This window comes from Camelus bactrianus, chromosome 11, assembly GCF_048773025.1.
Source record: "Camelus bactrianus isolate YW-2024 breed Bactrian camel chromosome 11, ASM4877302v1, whole genome shotgun sequence".
Taxonomy (NCBI): Eukaryota; Metazoa; Chordata; class Mammalia; order Artiodactyla; family Camelidae; genus Camelus; species Camelus bactrianus.
Window position 1 is genome coordinate 85,254,002 of NC_133549.1, and position 6,893 is coordinate 85,260,894.

Below are 6,893 nucleotides of genomic sequence, written 5' to 3' on the forward strand. Positions count from 1 at the left end.
TATTCTACACACATTTTACTCTAATATGTTTTTAGACACAGTTATTATACTCTATCTGAAATATGAGTGTAAGGTGTGAGGTAAGAGTCCTATTTTTTTCCCAAGCGGCAAAGTAGGAATCCCAACTGTCATTTGATAAGTAGAAGAAATCAATTTTCTTGTAAAATGAATGATAACAAAGAGCCAGAGAGGTGTGACAAGCAAACACAGGGGAGAAATTGTAAGGAAATGAACTCTTCTTCAAAATCCAAACCCCATACTCCCAAATAGCACAAGGAAGCCACGCTGCAGAAGAAGGGGGAAGTCTAGCGTTAGACACCTGTCAAAAAGTGCCACTCTGTATCCTGAATCTTTCTTCTCCTCTGAGTCTTCATCCAAGTCCCGGTACAATCCTCAGCCACTCACCCACCACTGCGTATGGGACACCCATTTAATTTATTTTTGGTAGGGGTGAAACACTTCCTTCTCTTTAATTGATTTCATTCTTTTCCAGGGATTGTTATTCAATATGAAAATGATTATTCTTTTACCTACAGCAGAGGCAGGCTAAAATTCTATTTATATATACATTTTTTAATTGAAGTATAGTCAGTTACAATGTGTCAACTTCTGATGTACAGCATAATGTTCCAGTCATGCATATACATATATGTACAAATGCTTTTTTCATATTCTTTTTCATTAAAGGTTATTACAAGATATTGAATATAGTTCCCTGTGCTGTACAGAAGAAATTTGTTTTTTGATAGCAGGCTCTTTCCTTTATTTGGTTTATACCAAGGATTTGAGTAGCCTTTTCACTGAAAACTTAATAAAGACCAGAAAAGAAAATGTGGGTAGCCTAAAATAGCATGCTTCTACGAGGTGCACCTATCCTCAGATCTCAGTTCCTGGAGGAGGCCGAGCACCCTAGTAGATGATTCTCCACATCAACTCTCATAGACACAGTTTGGTCCTTGACCATATGGCCCAGTCCCTGAGGCTGCTTTCCTGTCCCTGTGCTTTGCTCCTCCCTGTAGATAGTCACAAGATCCAGAGGTGGCTCCTTGAGCGTGTGACTCACCTTAGCAGAGCCTGGAGCACCACCTAGGCTCTGCACGGAAGAGAAGCCACATTTCCCATAGGTGGAAGCCAGCCCGCAGCTGGGGCTCATGGTGACTGCCCAGTCCTCTCCTTGGAGGCATCACATTCCCTGTTTATTTCCAACTTGACCTTCTCTTCATATTCCACATTCTTTGCCCATTTGTTTTGTGTCATTTTCCCCTTGTTGACCCATTTCAATTTAACATTTATAGCTCATTTTGTCTTATACCAGCATCTCCAGCATATCTGGACTCTGTCAGAGTTTGCGGGTGCCCAGGAATATCCCACTGAGTGATCATGAATGTACAGGTGTTTTTAGAACTAGAGCCCTAGAGTCCTAGGAAAACTGTTTCTCTTAAAACAAGAATGAAACCACCACAAACTCTTTTTAGTTAAATGTCCCTTATAGCTCAGGCACTTAAAACGTTATTTCATTGAATGGTCATACTCATTCTCTGAGGTAGAACGTATTCCCATTTTACAGATGATGAATACTGAGTTCAGAGAGGTTGGGTAACTTGTCCAAGGTCACTCAGCTTGTGTGGTGGAGCAGGGATGCCAACCAGAGGTGACTTCCTCTAGAGCCAATGTTCTTTCCATGATTCCACATTGCCTCCCTGAATCTCAACTATGAGAATTTGTCAAGATTTCCATTTGTGATGAAGAAGGGAAGGGTTTGTTAACCCTTAATGAACAATATCTCCTTTTAGTTTATTTGGCCATTTATGGGTTTTTCACATCTTCAGAGCTTCAGTGAGAGATTTAAATCACCTCAATTTGAATTTTAAACACAGGACTGTTTAAGTCCAATGCACTTCAGGAGGATTGACAAGTACAGAAGACTGATCCCTGCTGCAGGGATCAATAGAAGCAGTAGAAGGGCCCCTTTCTCCAGGCATAAAGAGTGGGCTAAATGAGACATCAGAGGTCCAGGCCCTGCTGTAAGAAGCCCTTGTAAATCCCAGCCTTCCTAGGTCTCAAAGTCCTTCTTAGTAAAATGGAGAGGGTTTGACCATCTAGAGATAACAAGTTAGTTTTAATTCTCATGCCAGTTCTGTGCACGTGGCCATAGCTCCCTGGAATGCTGTGTTGGGAAGGGCTCTAAGGCTTTTAGGGAAGAGTTGTGTGGTGATAATGGAAGCCCACCGATTTGGGCATGGAAGATCAGACTGCATGCATCTTCCACTCCCTAGATCAGAAAACCACCAAGATTCCTTTAAGTTTTGACATTTATGGCCACATAAAGCTGCCCATTTGGCATCCTCTAAATTCAACAGCCTTTTAAACATAAGCCCACCTGGACCGTCATGGATATGGGGCATCATGGGACATGAAGACAGGGAGACTGATGAGCTGGTCCTCACTGTGGGGGGTGCAGGAAAGGTAATAGGAGAAATACTTTCAGACCCCCTCTTACGCTGGAGCTGGGCTGGAGCAGTGGTGCAGCGTTTGGAGCTAAGAACACACGTCTCAGGAATGTCAAGTTTCTTCAGTGGGAAAAACTTGAAGTCTTGGGCTTTCACATTAAAACAAACAGAACATCAAGGACATTTATTGCTTGTCCAACCTGCTCTGCTCCCAAGAGCCTATGTGATCTTCCTTTTTCCTGCTATTAGTTTTCCGTGGGGAACTTGGAGAGTACCAGGAGAAAGAGGACCAGGGAAGTGATGACCAAAGAGTTCAACAGGAAAAGGAGAAACCCACGGAGGCCCCTGGAGCTTGTCTCTATTGGGAAACGGCAACACTTGGCACTAAGAGCCAAGCCATCATTCCCAGGAAGCCCAGGCCCCCGTGGGGCCCGTGGGACATAGTAGCATGAAGCCTGTTGAGCAGTCTCTCTGAACTGGGGCTGTTGTGCTGATGGGAATGGCAGAGAAGAAACCTCTTTTGTCTCTCCCCTGCACAAGCCCACGGCTATTCATTAGCTATAGTCCCCATCTTCCAAATGGCCTTCAGGTCAACATGTCCATTGTGCAAATATTTATTAAGTGCCTACTGTGCACCGAGTGTTATGTAAATTCAGTAATCCATTCAATAGCCTACAAGTATCTCAAATCCATTTCATCCATTACTGTTTCTAGTCTGGTCTTCCTCTGCCCATTTTAGTAAATGCCACCATCATCACCCCGTGATCCAAACCAAAAGCTGCACACCATTTTCTTTCCCCCTCTGGTCAACTCTTTATTACCTAGTCAATCTCTCAGTCCTGCCATGTGGGGACCAACTTAGAATCTAGCAGAAAGAGCCTTTCAATGGTATCTTCTCTGTACTTTCGGAGCTAAGACTCAGCCAATCATAGCATATGCTTCCTCTTCTGAAAACTTCTGATACTCTCTTTTTTTTAGTGTTCTTTTTTTTAAATTGAGGTATAGTCACTTTACAATGTTGTGTCAATTTCCAGTGTACAGTATAATTTTTCAGTTACATATGAACATACATATACTCATATTCTTTTTCACCATGAGCTACTATAAGATACTGAATATATTTCTCTGTGCTATACAGTATAAACTTGTTTATCTATTTTACACATACCAGTCAGTATCTGCAAATCTCCAACTCCCAGTTTATCCCTTCCCACCTCCCTCCCCACTGGCAACCGCAAAACTGTATTCTGTATCTGTGAGTCTGTTTCTTTTTTATATATAAGTTCATATGTCTTCTGTTTTTTTTGTTTTGTTTTGTTTTGTTCTTTTTGGTTTTTTTTAAGATTCCACATATGAGTGATGTCATATGGTAATTTTCTTTCTCCATCTGGCTTACTTCACTTACAATGACATTCTCCAGGGCCTTCCATGTTGCTGCAAATGGCATTATGTTATCCTTTTTTATGGCTGAATAGTATTCCATTGTACAAATATACCACTTCTTCTTTATCCAATCATCTGTCGATGGACATTTAGGCTGTTTCCATGTCTTGGCTATTGTAAATAGTGCTGCTATGAACACTGGGGTGCAGGTGTCTTTTTGAAGTTGGGTTCTCTCTGGATATATGCCCAGGAGTGGGATTGCTGGGTCATATAGTAAGTCTATTTTTAGTCTTAGGAATCTCCATACTGTTTTTCATAGTGGCTGCACAAAACTGCATTACCAACAATGTAGGAGGGCTCCCTTTTCTCCACATCCTCTCCAGCATATAAATGATAAATAATACTCACTTTTGATGGGCTTGGAAAGTGACCATCCTTTTCACTATTTGCTCTGGTGCCAACAAGGCTGCATTCCTGGGGACAGCAGCAGTGGGTCGGCCCCTGTGACTGTGGCCAGCATTGCTGAGGCTGCAGGGCAGGCAGGGCCTCCAGGTGGGACAGCTGTGGCCACAGGGGTCACACCAAACCAGCCCTGGGTCTGATTCTGGCACTTCTTTTGCCTGTGGTTTAGCTTCCCTAGTGCCTGATCATTGTCTAAACACTGTTCCATGGTCCTCCTAGGGGTTCTCTGAATCACTTAGCAGCCTTTGCACAAATTCCTTTTCTTGATATAATCAGCCAGGGTCAGTTACTGTTGCATGCAGACAAGGATTTTGCTCAAACAAGTATTTCAGGGTTCTGGGTATCATTTCCTGGTAAAGAGAAGGGAGGAGACAGAACCACAGGTGATGCCTGAGATGTGGTCTTAGTGATAAAGACTGAGACAAAAAAGGCACAGGCTGGGACTATGCAGCAGCAGGTGGATTCTGACAGGAAAATGGGGAATCTAGACAAATGCTCACAGTCGAGCTACAGAGGAGGGATTGGAGCTGAGCTGAGTCCCCAAGAGTCCTGTGAAACTGGGGTGAGACGTGAATATCCAGAGCAGCAAGTCAGTAGGCAGAAGCACTGGCCCGAGAGGCTGAGAACAAAGGCAGGGCAGCCTAAATCATCCTGTAGATGCTCCTGGGTCAAAGTCATGGGATCAGAAACTCGTGGGGCCCCCATCACATCCTTAGCTCCCTTTGACTTCCCTTGGTTCCTCCATGTCTAGATTCACCCTCCTTTATCCTTAGTTCCCCATAAGTCTCGAGCCTCTGAATCATCCACACACAGACTCAGTCATTCCTGGACCTGATGCTCTGTTATCCCTGCTGATGTGGTCATTTCAGGAATGTCAGTCTCTCCCACTGGACTCCAAGTTGCAAGAGGGAAGAACCCATGTCTGCACTGACTCACCGCCATATCCCCAGGGGAAGCCAACAGTAGACACTCAATAATCATTGGTTAAGTTATTATCTAAGAGAGGAAAATGCATTGCTATGATGATAACTAATGTAGCCTTAATAGTCCATCCTACAAGTCAGTGAAGTGGTCATTACTGTGCTGTCTCACAGCTGAGATATCTCACACAGGTAAGGTGATGCCATTGGCCCAAGGTCATGCAAACTTGACCCAAGTCTATCCTCACTCCTGTTCTACTGTCTCCTGCCAGCCCCTGAACACAGATGTAACACAATGAAAGGGGCCCAGGACTTGAATTAGGTACCACCCACTTTCTACCGATTTGACTTTAGGAGAAGTTACTCTCACTCTCATGTTCTAATCCATGGCCAAGGAAGTTAGGCTTCCCACAGACTCTTTTGTTTCATCAGCATAAAGTTGAAGAGCTCTACTATTTTCAAGCTGCTCACCCCAACTCAAGCCTCCATTTTTAATTGCCAGGACCCAGTTCAAGTCTTCGTGTCACCTGCTTGGAGTTTGTAAGCTTTTAAACCTTGAACTCCTAGACCAGCTGCTTCTGTATCTTAATTACACATGACTCCACTGATGTTTCTGTCCCTCCCCCCACCCCCACATTTCTTGATGAACCCAGCATCTGCTAGAACCCTGGCCCCAGGTCTAACAAGAAGACAGTGTTACAGTATTGTTGTCTTCTCATGTCAGTATATCTAAGGGTTATTTTGAGTATTTCTAGCATAAGCACTCAAAGATGTGAGACCCTCAGGGGAAAAAAAAGATGCCTACAAAAATACCTCGTATTATTCAGAGGAATTCAAACCATACGTTTCTGCTTCTTTTACTGATTCTTTTACAAGTAAACCATTAAAATGCACTCCTCTAAGAGCTGTTTGATGTCCCAAGAGCTCCCAAACATTTTACAAGCTGTTTTCCTTAGAACCAAAGGATATATTCAACTTACATAAAAGATGTGGAAATCTGAAAAATTCTTTCACAATCTTTGCATTAGATGCGATAAACTGCAAGCCTCTAACACTCCATTATGGATGAAATTTGTAACTGTTCTTGTGAAACCCCTCTGATTTAGTTTCTGGGAGCATGAGAAGGAATGTGCATGGAGGGAGCCAAGAACTTTGGAAAATTGTGAAGTTTGTAAATGTGGCTTTTTCTGATGCTGGACATTGCTATGGAGCAGACAGAAAACAACTGAAAGCCAATTTTCCTAACCTGTTCATCCCAAGAATCCCCCCCTTCATATTTTCTTTTACAGGTTTGTTTTTCCAAACAAGTGACATTTCTTTTTCTGTTCTTATCAGAAGATAATAATCATCTCATCTCATGCAGTGGATTTGAGTCCAGCAGAAAGTGCAGACCCATTCCAGCTGTATCAGCCTGTCCTATCTCACTGAGCCTCAATGCATGACTTCAACTTGGCTCGAGCCAAGGAGCTTATGATTGTTCCATCTCCACTTTCTGGGGGCTCCTAACAGGCATGGTTTCCTCTTCAGGTATTATTTTTCATTCTGAAAAAAAAATACAATAGATTTTAAACATCTCACTTTGTTCAGAGGTTTAGTCTTCATAAATTCCCCATGAATTCCCTTTTTAAAAAATATTTTACTGAGATAAAATTTACATAAAGCACATTAGTTTCAGGTA

At 42.8% G+C, this 6,893-nt stretch overlaps 1 protein-coding gene across 4 annotated transcripts in view; it reads right to left on the bottom strand.

The window, feature by feature from the left end:
- Positions 1-6,893, bottom strand: part of LOC105075742 (uncharacterized) — a 95,188-nt gene that overhangs the window by 46,956 nt on the left and 41,339 nt on the right. For 3 of the 4 annotated variants that reach the window (XR_012510389.1, XR_012510390.1, XR_012510391.1), the window contains exon 3: positions 1-6,757. This exon is cut by the window's left edge. The gene's annotated coding sequence lies outside the window, so the exon portion shown is untranslated. The remainder of the gene's footprint in view (positions 6,758-6,893) is intronic. The other variant, XR_012510388.1, reaches the window with a different exon arrangement.